The sequence below is a fragment of the Equus caballus genome, chromosome 22 (genome assembly GCF_041296265.1).
Source record: "Equus caballus isolate H_3958 breed thoroughbred chromosome 22, TB-T2T, whole genome shotgun sequence".
In the NCBI taxonomy this organism is placed as follows: domain Eukaryota; kingdom Metazoa; phylum Chordata; class Mammalia; order Perissodactyla; family Equidae; genus Equus; species Equus caballus.
The window spans coordinates 17,443,011-17,454,950 of NC_091705.1; positions in this window are offsets into that span (position 1 = coordinate 17,443,011).

Consider the following 11,940-nt stretch of genomic DNA (forward strand, 5'->3'; position numbering starts at 1 on the left):
AAATTTTACAAACTTTCATCACTGTGGCGTGATGAGGCATTTTCCCCATCCTTCCCATTGCTATGCAAATCTTTAACCAAGGAAGTGGCAGTGATTACTAAACGTGTACCCTACCGCCAATGTTTCAGGACACAGTATAAATAAATGAAGTCATTCATTTACAAGACAGGACATAAACGAGGAACTATGAAGATCATATAGTCAATTTGTGGAAATTAACATTTCAAAGTTCAATAAAATCCTCCTGAAAAGTCCTAGTTTTGTAATTCTAAACAGTTGCTGCTTCCAAGCCAAAAAGTAATCCTTTAGTCCTCTCTTTGGTACCTATTCCTTCCTCCCCAGGCCCAGCACCTCTACTCCCAGTTTTTTCCTTTCTAATAAACATAGAAAGAAAAAGGAAAAGCAAAATAATAACTGCTTAAAATTCTAAGGTTTTACTTCAGACCAAGGCCACATTTCTAAGCAACTTTGATCAGGGAAATTACCCCTAAGTGTCTCAATTTTTCCCTCTGGAAAATTGAAATAATTTATCACCTTTGATCTGCAAATTTGTAAGGGCATTTAGAGACTGAATGAAACCTACCTGCTGGGCTTTCTATTTCTAGGAAGATGGGGTAGACAGACTTTTCCCTATGCCTCCTGCTAAGTTCAATTAAAAACCCTGGACATTATATATAAAACAAACATAAAAAGATGTGAGAGGTGATAAGAGAAAGGCAGGCGAGCTAGGGATCTTGGGACCTGAAGAACACAGACGGTGAGTTCCTCGGAGTTTCTTTTTCACTTCTTGTATTCCAGGCTGGATACTAGAGAAATGGCACCCCAACGACAACGTCAGAGACCAAAAAAGAAAAAAAAAACACAAAGGAAAATCAGCTCTCCTTGGCCAAAGGACAAGCAGAAGGGTAGCCTAGAAAGAAAAAATTTGAGATAATAACCAGTCTACCCCAGCCAAACAATGCAGAAAAAACTGCAGCCCAATCCTTACTTCTTCCAGCAAAAGCCACATGCAGAGCCTAGCATCCATCCCTGGCAGGTTGAAACAAGGCTCTCCCCCTCCCCCTCCCCCAGGGTCTGTCAGAAGGGGTCTGATGGAGAGTCAGGATCTTCACCAGTATTCAGTGGTAACAAGAACAACCCAAACCACAGTGCCAGTGGAAGCCAGAAGGGGACCCTGAAATCCCACCCCCTCCAGCAGTAACAAAGAGCCTCTCACCCGCTGGGTGTCAATGGAGGCAGAATGGAGACCCTGGTCTTCCATCCCCATCTGGCAGTAAGGAGGGGGCACCCTCCCACTTCGACCACCAAATCAGTGTGAGAGGAGGCCTGCTCAAACACAGCATTTAAATAAGATCTACAATCTTATAATACCCAAACTGTCCAAGTTTCACTTAAAAAATCACTTTATTATACCAAGAACCAGGAAGAAACTCAAACTAAATGAGAAAAGATAATCATCAGACGCTGCCTCAAGATGAAACAGATGTTAAAATTATGTGACAAGGATTTTACAGCAGCCATCATAAAAATGCTCCAATGAACAATTATAAACATATCTGAAATAAATGAATAAATAGAAAGAGACATGATGTGGTCCATATAGAAGTTGAAATATAATGCACACATGAAGTTTATATAACGTTATAAACAAATGTTAACTCAACCAAAAAAGAAAGAAAGAAAGAAATTATTCCATCTAAACAACAGAGAGAAAACACACTGAAAAAAATGAAGAGAGTCTCAGGGACATGTGGAACTTAAAAGATCTTGTCATCAAAGTCCTAGAAGGGAAGGAGAAAGAAGATGAGGCTGAAAAAGTATTCAAAGAAATAATAGCCAAATATTTCCTAAATTTGCTCCAAACAGAGGGGTGGGGATGAACAGATTCAAGAAGCTGAGCAAACCTCAAATAAACAAACAAAAAGCCCAAGAAATCCATCTTAAAACACAGGATAGTCAAACTTCTGAAAACTAAAGACAAAGACAGTCTTGAAGGCAGCCAGAGAGAAAGGACACATTGCTGATAGGGGAAAAAACAAACCAAATGGCAGTGTGTTTCTCACCAGAAACCACAGAAACCAGAAGGAAGGGACACAACGTTTTGTAAGTGCTGAAGGAAAAAAACCATCAACCCGGAATCCTATACCCAGTGAAACTACCCTTCAAGAACAAAGGGGAAACCAAGACATTCTCAGGTGAAGAAAACCTAAGAGAATTTGTTGCCACTTGACCTGCCTTAAAAGAAGAACTGAACAATAGCATACCACTCACTGGGGATGAGCTGAGCACTGCCCTGGCCACCTGACTCTAAGATGGTGGAGGCACTGCCATGGCTGCTGCTGCAGCTGAGCTCTCCCTCCTTCTGCTCCTGCAGCTGCCACCTCCCCAGGTGCACGTGCATCCAGTCCTCTCCGACCCCACTGCTGTCAACAGAAGGGAAATGATTTAAGAAGGACTCTTGGAACATCAGTAAGGAAGAAAGTCCACAGAAAGAGTGAATATATGGCTTAAGCACAATAGACTTCTTCTCTTGTTTTTTCTAAATTATGTTTGATGATTGAAGCAAAAATTATACCATTGTCTTATGTGGTTGCCAATTAATGTAGAGGAAATGTTTAAAACATCTGTACTATAATTGGGGTTGAGTAAAAAGACGTAAAAGGAGGTAAGATTTCTTCACTTTAGTCTCTCCATTTTAGTATATATGTATATACACTAAAAATGCTTTACAAAGAGATGCAGTATTAAAAAAAAGAAACTATAGATAAATCAAAATAGGATTCTAAAAGATGTTCAAGTAAGGCAGGCAGGAAAAAGAAAACAAAAATAAAAGGCAGTGAGCACAAATATAAATAATAAAATGGCAGACTTAAATTATCAGTAATGTATTACATGTCATTAAAAAGACATTGGAGCAATTAAAAGACAGAGTTTGGCAGAGTGGATTAAGAAACATGATCCAATCATAGGCTGCCTACAAGAAAGTAACTTCAGATATAATGATTTAGGAGGGTTGAAAGTAAAACAATAGAAAAAGATACATGAGGCAGTATATTTTATGCATATGATATATATGTGAAGCAAACCCTGATAGAACTGAAAGGAAAAATGACAAATCCACAATTATAGTTGAATACTTCAACACCCTTCTCTCAACAGTTGACAGAATAACTAGGTAGTAAGTCAGCAAGGATATAAAAGAATTCAACAACACCATCAACCAACAAGGGCTAAAGAAATTTACAGAACACTCCACACAACAGCAGAATTCACATTCTCTTCAAGCACACATATAACGTAGACAGGAGAGAATAAACCTTGGCTATAGAACAAATGCTAACAAATTTAAAAGATTTGAAATCATATAGAAATATTCACCAACCACAATGCAATCAAACTAGAAATCAATAGCAGAAAGGCAAAAGGAAAATATTCAAACATCTGGAAACTAAACAGTACACTTCTAAATAATCCACGGGTCAAAGAGAAAATCTCGTTGAAAAACAAATGAAAATAAAACATATCAAAATTTGTGAGACACAGATAAAGCAGTTTTGAGAGGAAATTTGTAGCACATGAAGAAAGAGGAAAAGTCTCATATCAATATACTAAGCTCTTACCTCAGGAACGTAGAAAATTCAGAGCAAAAACAAACCCAAATAAGCAGAAGGAAGGAAATAACAAAGAGCAGAAGTTACTGAAGTTGAAAAAGATAGAGAAAATCAATGAATGAACAAAAAGTTTGGTTCTTTGAAAAGATCAATAAAATCTACAAACCTCTAGCAAGATTGACACAGAAAAAAAAGAGAAGACACAATTAATAACATCTGGGATGAAACAGAAGATGTCACTACAGACCCTGCAGACATCAAAAGGATAAGAAAGGAATATTATAAACAACTCTACACATAAATTTCAAAACAAAAAAATGGACCAATTCTTTGAGAAGTGCAAACTATCATAAATCACCCCATATGTAATAGATAATTTGAATAATCCTATTATTATTTTAAAAAATTGAAATTGAATTCATAATTAAAAACCTCTCCAGAAAAGAAATCTTTAGTCCAGATGGATTCACTGAAGAAGTGTACCTAATTCTCAAAGAATTAATGTCAATTTTATACAGTCTCTTCTAGAAAATTCAAGAGAAGGGAACACTTCTTAACTCATTCAATAAAGCTAGTATTACCCTCATAAAAAAAACAGACAAAAAATAGTGCCAAAAAAATAAGAAGAAAACTGCAGAATATCCTTCATGAATATGGATGCACAAATCCCCAGTAATAAATTAACACATAGAATTCAGCAATGTATAAAAAGTATACCATGACCAAGTAGGGATTATTCCAGTGATGCAAGGCTGGCTGAATATTTGAAAATCAATGTAATCTACCACATTAGCAGACAAAAGAAGAAAAATCATAGGATCACAGCAATTGAAGCATAAAATGTATTTTTCATGCATATTAAAAACTCTCGAAATACAGGAATAGAGGGGAATTTCTTCAACTCGATAAGGAAACATCTTTTTAAAAATACCTACAGCTAACATCCTATCTAGCGGTGAAAGGAATTCAAGATAAGGGAAACATTCATATGAAACAGGCTGTCGGACAGTCAGTCAACATCATTGAGAAGATCAGCTCCAGTAGAGACACGAATGGGAGCGAGGAGGGGCAAGGTGGGAGAAATGCCCCTCCTCCTTTTTCTTCTTCTTTTTTTAAATAAAGCAATAGTGTATCTTCTGTTTCAGAGGGGAAAAATGTATTCCACCCAGTGAATGTTTTAAGTTCCTAAAAAGTAAATAACTGTTTCAGCCTTTCAAATCGCATCTGAAATTATCAATGAGTCATGAGAAAAATGCTAACATCAAAATTAAAATCAAATGAATCACTGTTTCTGGCTGCAAAGCAGAAGTACTTTTCTCTGTCCTTACACTCTGCGGAAGGCCAATTGACTGCCAGCTCCCTCCCACTCCACCCCACCACTACCCGCTGGAGCGGCCCTTCTCTCCAGCATCCCAGAGGCTCGGTTATGGATGAGAGGAGAGCAATTTCTCCCCAGCTGTGTGCATTTTCCACGAGGGAAGTCAGTGAAATTACTCCTCTCCCCAAACAGTCCCATCACCATGGAATAGGGAAATCACAATGGGATCTTGTTCCTTGTCCAAGTTGGCATCTCAGAGGAGACCTTCAGCATAGTTTCAGTTGGGTTCAACAAACCCTCAGGTTTGTGATGACATAGGACCAAATTCCTTTCCCTTTGTATCAACTCAGGTTGGCTTCCCAGGTACTCTTTCCCTAATGCACTTTCTTATCTCCACAGAAGGTCCTGAGACCCAGAGGAAGGGAGAGACAGGCAGACAGAAAGAGAGCTGAATGTAAAATAGAAATATAGGAAAATTCTAATTGGTTTTTTGAGGATTAGGTAAGTGATGGGGACAAGATTAAAGGTACCAATTTCTACTCCTACCAAACAAGGACCACCATTTATTTATTTATTTATTTATTTCTGCTTTATTTCCCAAACCCCCCTGATACACAGCTGTATATCTTAGTTGCAGGTCCTTCTAGTTGTGAGGACCACCATTTAACTTACCTCATCAGTGGAGCTTTGTGGGTCCCAACTCCTAGACAGGAGCCCTCCATAGAGTTGTGTTTTGACAATAGCTGCTATGTAGAGAAGTTCTTATTTCTATCCCACTGGGGCTGAAACACCGCTATCCCCCTGAACTTCCTAGAAATGGTATATAATACATGGACTTGTCCCTCATCCTGAAAGTTTCCTTAATTAACTTCCTTAAGATCAACAGCAGTGTTACAGTTTTCAATGTGCTAACTTTAATAGTTCTTGGAAAGGGAGCGCCTTGAGACACCGCCCACCATTCTCTGAGAATGCACCTGTATTTTAGGACTGTCTGGCACACCCTCTCTGCGCCTTCACGCCATGTTCTTAAAAGCACCTTCGTGAACTGGTGAGTCCACCAAGGGGTGAGGTTAAAATAAGGTACAAAAGGGACCCTCCTCCTGACATCCAGAACTCAACCTGGCCCTGTCAGTGAAAGTGATCTTCAGGCATGAACGGTGCTCACAAAAGAGAGAGAGGATCTGGAATTTACTTATATGTTACCTAATCTGACAATCTCCCAGAGATGTATTTCCCCAACAAGGCAGGAATATATTTTCCTTTGGGTTGCTATTGTTGATAAGAGGATTCCAGAATTCTTAGCCTTCGGCTCTCTTTCAGCCAAGAACTGTTCTTCTTTCTCCATGGTTCAATAAAAAGGGAGCCCTCAAACGTAACTACTGAGCCCTTCTCTATAAGGGAGAAGGCTCTGTAGCCTCACCAAGGAAGAGTTATTGTGCCCTGATAGTACTGATAGCATTTAAAGATCACGACTTTGCTCATGAAAGCTGCATTGATCTCACGCATGTATACATTTTTTAACCACAGACAATCCCTACCTTGTCCCATTCTCCCCATTTTCTTTTATTCAGCCAAGCTATCTTCAGGCAGTAAATACATACTGAATCCTATGAGATGAGAAAATATTGGAATATTCTCCTGGGCCTATTCTCCCATTTCTATTTGGCTCACCTATTGATTGTCATGAGGTTTGCCGTCTGATTCGTTTCCGGGCCTTGGTGTTTCAGCATCATTATTGTCGTGCCTTATCATATTGACAATACTAATGAGCTGGTGAGGACTGTAGGCTTACTGGTTAAACCATGTGACTTAGCAATTTTTAGGCCAGTCGTAAGGTTTCTTTACAGGGGAACATTTTGTCAAATTTATACGTGCAGGCCAGATGGGCTTCAGAAGATCCTAATTTCCAAGACAGTCTATGATGAACAAATTTCAGGGCTCCCCGTTTGATCCCCATGCCAGGAAATTCTGCCTGTGGAAGCATCAGTAAAGTGGATCAAGTTTTCCATGGATTTGACTGAATTCCAGCCTGGGGAACCCTGCGAAGAGGAGAGACAGAGGCAGCAGCTCAGAGGAGGAACCGGGGAAAGGGCAGACCCGGAGTGAGAAGGCATGTCGGCTACAAATCGTGTACACATGCAAGATGAACTTGTGAACACACGTCTGACTTGGCAGATGTATAAAGATCATGTATTTATAACACACTCCTCAAACATCTTACTGAAATGAGCAATTTAAATGACTTTGATTTAAAAATGAGGCTTTCAAGATTTTTTTTTTTTAACCTTTCCAATACTATCTACCGAAAAAGCAAATGCAGCTCCCTGGGAGACAGCGTTCTCCGCAGACTGAAGTCTTGTGTTTTTGATTGTTGCCTCCAAAAGCAATCTTTTCTCTCCATTTTTGCCCTGCAACAATCGAAGCAGCTGGGAGCTGGAGCTCAACTTTATTAGTGATTTAAAACACACCCTTGGAAACTAAGCTGGCTTTTTTTGTCCATCCAGGTGGGAAGCATGTTCCAGCAAATGGGAACAACACTTAAGAAAGTTCTCAAACAGATAATGCCCTGAGAGCTCCACTTCAAAAACTCTTCTACCAGTCATCTACCCAACAAAGGCCAGGGTCACCTGTGAGAAACTAAGCTTCCATATAAAGACAAAGATAAAATAGTTCAGCTGCCAAGATTCGACATCTTTAAAAATGCCTTTTCAATCTTTAACTTTTGTCTGCTCGGTTGTCTAGCAACCAAGTGCAGAAAAGACACTCCACCCAAAACAAAGCGAAACAATACAGACACTTCGCTGCAGGAGTGTGTGTGCGTGTGTGCTAAGATTCTCAGCGTGCAAGGATAGAAACTCGCCTTTACACAATTAAAACAGAAAAGGTCCCCATCGTAGATGGCAGGGAAGGAAGTCCGGAGTGAGTAAAAAGCAACTTGAAAATGCGTAATGCGGGCTGAGGGTATAGTTTCCACACACCGGGCTAAAGCAAGGTTTACACTCTTAAGTAATAAAAACAAACCATTAAGCTCAGCCCAGCACTGTCAGGAAGTATAAAACAGTTCTTGAAACTTTGCAGTTACTATACAAAAGCTTTTCATAAACTCTGTTTCCTGATCTTCATTAAACGTTCACATCACGTTGCCATGGGGCAATTAGCTTGCCTCCTGAAATCAATAAAAAATCAACAATTTGGAAATAGTTGTACAGTAAAATAGTTCAATAATTATTCTCTCATAGTGTTGTGGCCAAGCAGTTCCAGTGTAAATGCAGTCCAGATGAGATCCTGCTCCTTACGAGGGAAGCTTGAAGCAAATCGCTGCTTTGCAGAGAGATCTCCTTGTCAGAACCCACTGCAGCTAGGGGGCAGGGGGGCCCAGGGCGCAGGGCGGACGCAGGCTTCAAGTGGTGCTCAAGGCAGGGTCTGGCGTCCTGCTTAAGCACCTCAGAGGGACTCATTTCAAAAGTTAGAGACCTAAACGAAATGATGAACCCAAAAGATAAAAAATTAGGCGCCCCACACTCAGCATTTGGATCCCAGACAGGAAGAAATCAAATTTTTTTCCCTGGGGTATATATATATATCTTCAAGGGAAAATATATGTATGTGTATATATATATATATGTGTGTGTGTGTTTGTGTATATATATATATATGTGTCTATATTATATATAAAAATATAAGGGGTGTGTTTCAGATTACGAATTCACTCATTCCGGCATTTCTTCAACAAATATTCAAATCTGAGTTGCTTGGAAGCAACCTTCATAGTGCTATCCTAAAAAGTAAAATCGGGCACTAAACGGATGACCCTCCTAGGACATTTTGCTAAAAAAGAGTGGTGCCAACACCAAGCTCTTTCTTTGCCGGCCCCCTTTGCAGAGGGAAACCAATCCTCCGGGCTTTTTCTGGTCTGAGCCCATTCCCCCCAGCCCCTTCATCAAAGCCAACCTCAGCCTCACCAATTCCGATATCCATTAAGTTAACCTGCAAACAGCAGCTTGGGCAGCTTTCTATCACCCTCTGGGCTCAATGGTGTTGTACACTGAACTGTTTTAGAACTTTAAAAAAAAACCTCAAGCATCATTTTTAGTATAAACAAATGCTGCAAATGTATGACATCTATTTGCTGCCTTCAAAGGGAAAACTTGTAACTCAGACGCTTGGCACTAAGATCACACGGGCTCAACTCCGTGGACTGACTTAAGTGTTAAACTTTTTAAAAGTACGTTCAGGGCTTGCACCTGCTCCCCCATGCACATAGATGTACTGACACGTATTTGACTAAACTGACTGCGTACATGCCCAAGCAAGCAAGCCGAGCCGATTTTACAAGATAAGCAACCAAGTGTTTTCATGTCTGAGGGTGGCTAGAACACAAAATTGCCAGTCATCTTGCGGGGGAAAAGAATGCCTTTGAAAAAAATATGTAGGGCACCATTTCAGAGATGGTGAAATGTGTTCAGATGCCTCCTGTACACGCGTTTTGTTTTGCCATTAAGTACTGCTTCTTACAGAGGGGCCTAAACTTTGTCCAGCTTCCTGCTGCTGTGATCCAGGAGATATTTAATATTAGAGCTTTGCCACTCGAAGGATAGTCCTTGGGCCAGCAGTGAACAGCTTCACCTGGGAGCATGTTAGAAATGCAGAGGCTCAGGCCCCACCCCTGACTCATTGAAACAGAACCTATATTCGAACATGATGCCAAGGGGTCTGTCCACACGTTAACGCTGCATTCTCCTTAGGCAGTACTGGGGACTTGTATGCACACTAAACTCTAAGAAGTTTAATTTAGAGCATCGGTCCCTCAATTTAGTAGAAATTCACTTTGAAGTTTACAGGGTAGGGAGATGGCCAGAAAACTCTGCCCTGGAGAATGCCATAAGGCTGTAATTTATGTCAGCAGAGTGGAGGAAAGAGGAAGAGTAATTTACCTGAGAGAAGCAGACTTGCATTTTACCCCCCTATCTTTATCCAGCCTACCCGCCCCCTGCAAAAAATAAATCATGTCACACTTATTCTACACTTACTTTATACTGCGAGGCTGTGTTCTCTCTGCCTTATAACAGACTGGGGAGCTATGGCATATACACATTCAGCGCAGCGATATGCTAGTAAAATACAAATATGCAATTTTTAAAAGTTCTTTGAATTGCACATTTTTCCACCTCTAATAAAATATGGAGGGAAAAAATATGGGACATTTAGATTATCTAGTGATTATATAGCTTGCAACATAGACCATCCCTCCACTTGGCCTCTGGAAGTACAATTTAAAGTAGTGACTGGGTAGGAATTATGAAAAGATGGAAGCACAGATAAATTTGTAAACCACTCCTCCTCCCCTCCCCAATTTTGTAGGCAAAAAATGAGCAGAACAATCTGGACCCCGCCATACATGTTAAAGCCATGCCAAGGAGGCCGTCATGCAGTCCAGAAAAGCACAAAACCAGATGATACAATTTAATCAATTTAGAAAGGTGATCCCCCCAATTGAGAAACTACTATTTTTTTTTAAGCCGAGTCTAAAAGGATTCGAAGGTTCCTACAGAATAGTGACTGAAGATTCAAGATTCAGTGTCATGGGTTATTCATGATACTTTTTTTCTCAGAATGAAGATGGTGAGTCAAAATGTCTATAAGATGGTAGAATGTATGTAAGCAGACTGTTTCTCAAATGAGCCGCCAAGAGGGTCAGAGTCCTCAATGATTACAAAATCTCTGGAACTAAACTGAAACTGAAAATGCCATCATCTATACATGTGTAATATATATTACATATATCTTCAATGTATATTTACACATATTACATATTACATATGTATATATATTTACACATATATATTTGTGTGTATATTACATATATATAAAAAACATGCAAGAGAACACATTTGAGTTGATACCATTGAAAACAATTTTAACCAAGAAAATCAGAACCAGTGAAGCAGAGAAATCAAGAATGGATACAACTGCCAAATGGATGGAAGTTCTTGTGCTATACTCTCCCACTCTCATTTAGAGTCTTTAGAGATGGGAAAACATGGATTACTATTTTCTAAGATGTCAAATCTGTGCAGTCTGTCCCACATTTACATGGCAAGAGAGTGTAGAATGGCTGGAGTACAGATGATTTTGCCCTCCAAAGTTGGGTCTCATACTGATTCTCCCCTATGCCAGAGCAACAGGGACAAGGATAAAAAGAGACTAAAGATTTTTAAAGTGGGAGGAGTAAAAGATAACTAGTATCCATTTAAAAATATGATCTACATAATCTCAAGGCAAGGGTTAAACCTATCACACCCAAAATGTAACTACATTCACGGTCATCCCGTTAATCCCTGCGCAGAATCTGATTATAACAGTCTGTTCCTTTACTGACACAGTATCTTTGCAGCCAATTCCAAGGCAGGGCTAGGAAAGGAGATTAGAACTAGGCCTCACCAAGCATAGCAGGGTCAAAGGTGACACAAAGTCCTAGAAACTGACCTAAAATACTCCCAGTAAAATAGCGGGGAGTTGTGAGTTCCCTGGCTGTCCAAACATACCTACTGAACTCTTCTTTGGGTCTGATTTCAGCCCAGAGCCCAGGAGCCATGCCACTGGTAAGCATTCGTTCTGAGCTGCCTAATTTGACTTCATTGTGCTTGGGCGTCAGTCCAACTGGCAGATGTCCTTGTAGAGGCTGATCTCAGACACTCTCCCTTTCTAATTTTTTGGCACCGTCGCCTCTGTTGCATGGGATATCATCTCTGAAACTTTGAGTTCCCCAGGTTTTGCTTGTTTTGTAGCTTTGGTTTCTCTTAAATCTTTCTGCCCCAAAGAGGCTCATGTGAAATGCTAAATCACTGGTAATTCCTTTGGTGCAAATATGAATTACCAAAGGACTTGCTTGCAAATTTCCAACCACTCCTTGCCTTTTCCCCACCTCCCTCCGAAATAACTTCAGAAGCAAAAATGCAAACACAAGGTGATCATTGTGAACGCTGTACAAACGCACCATTTTCTCTTATA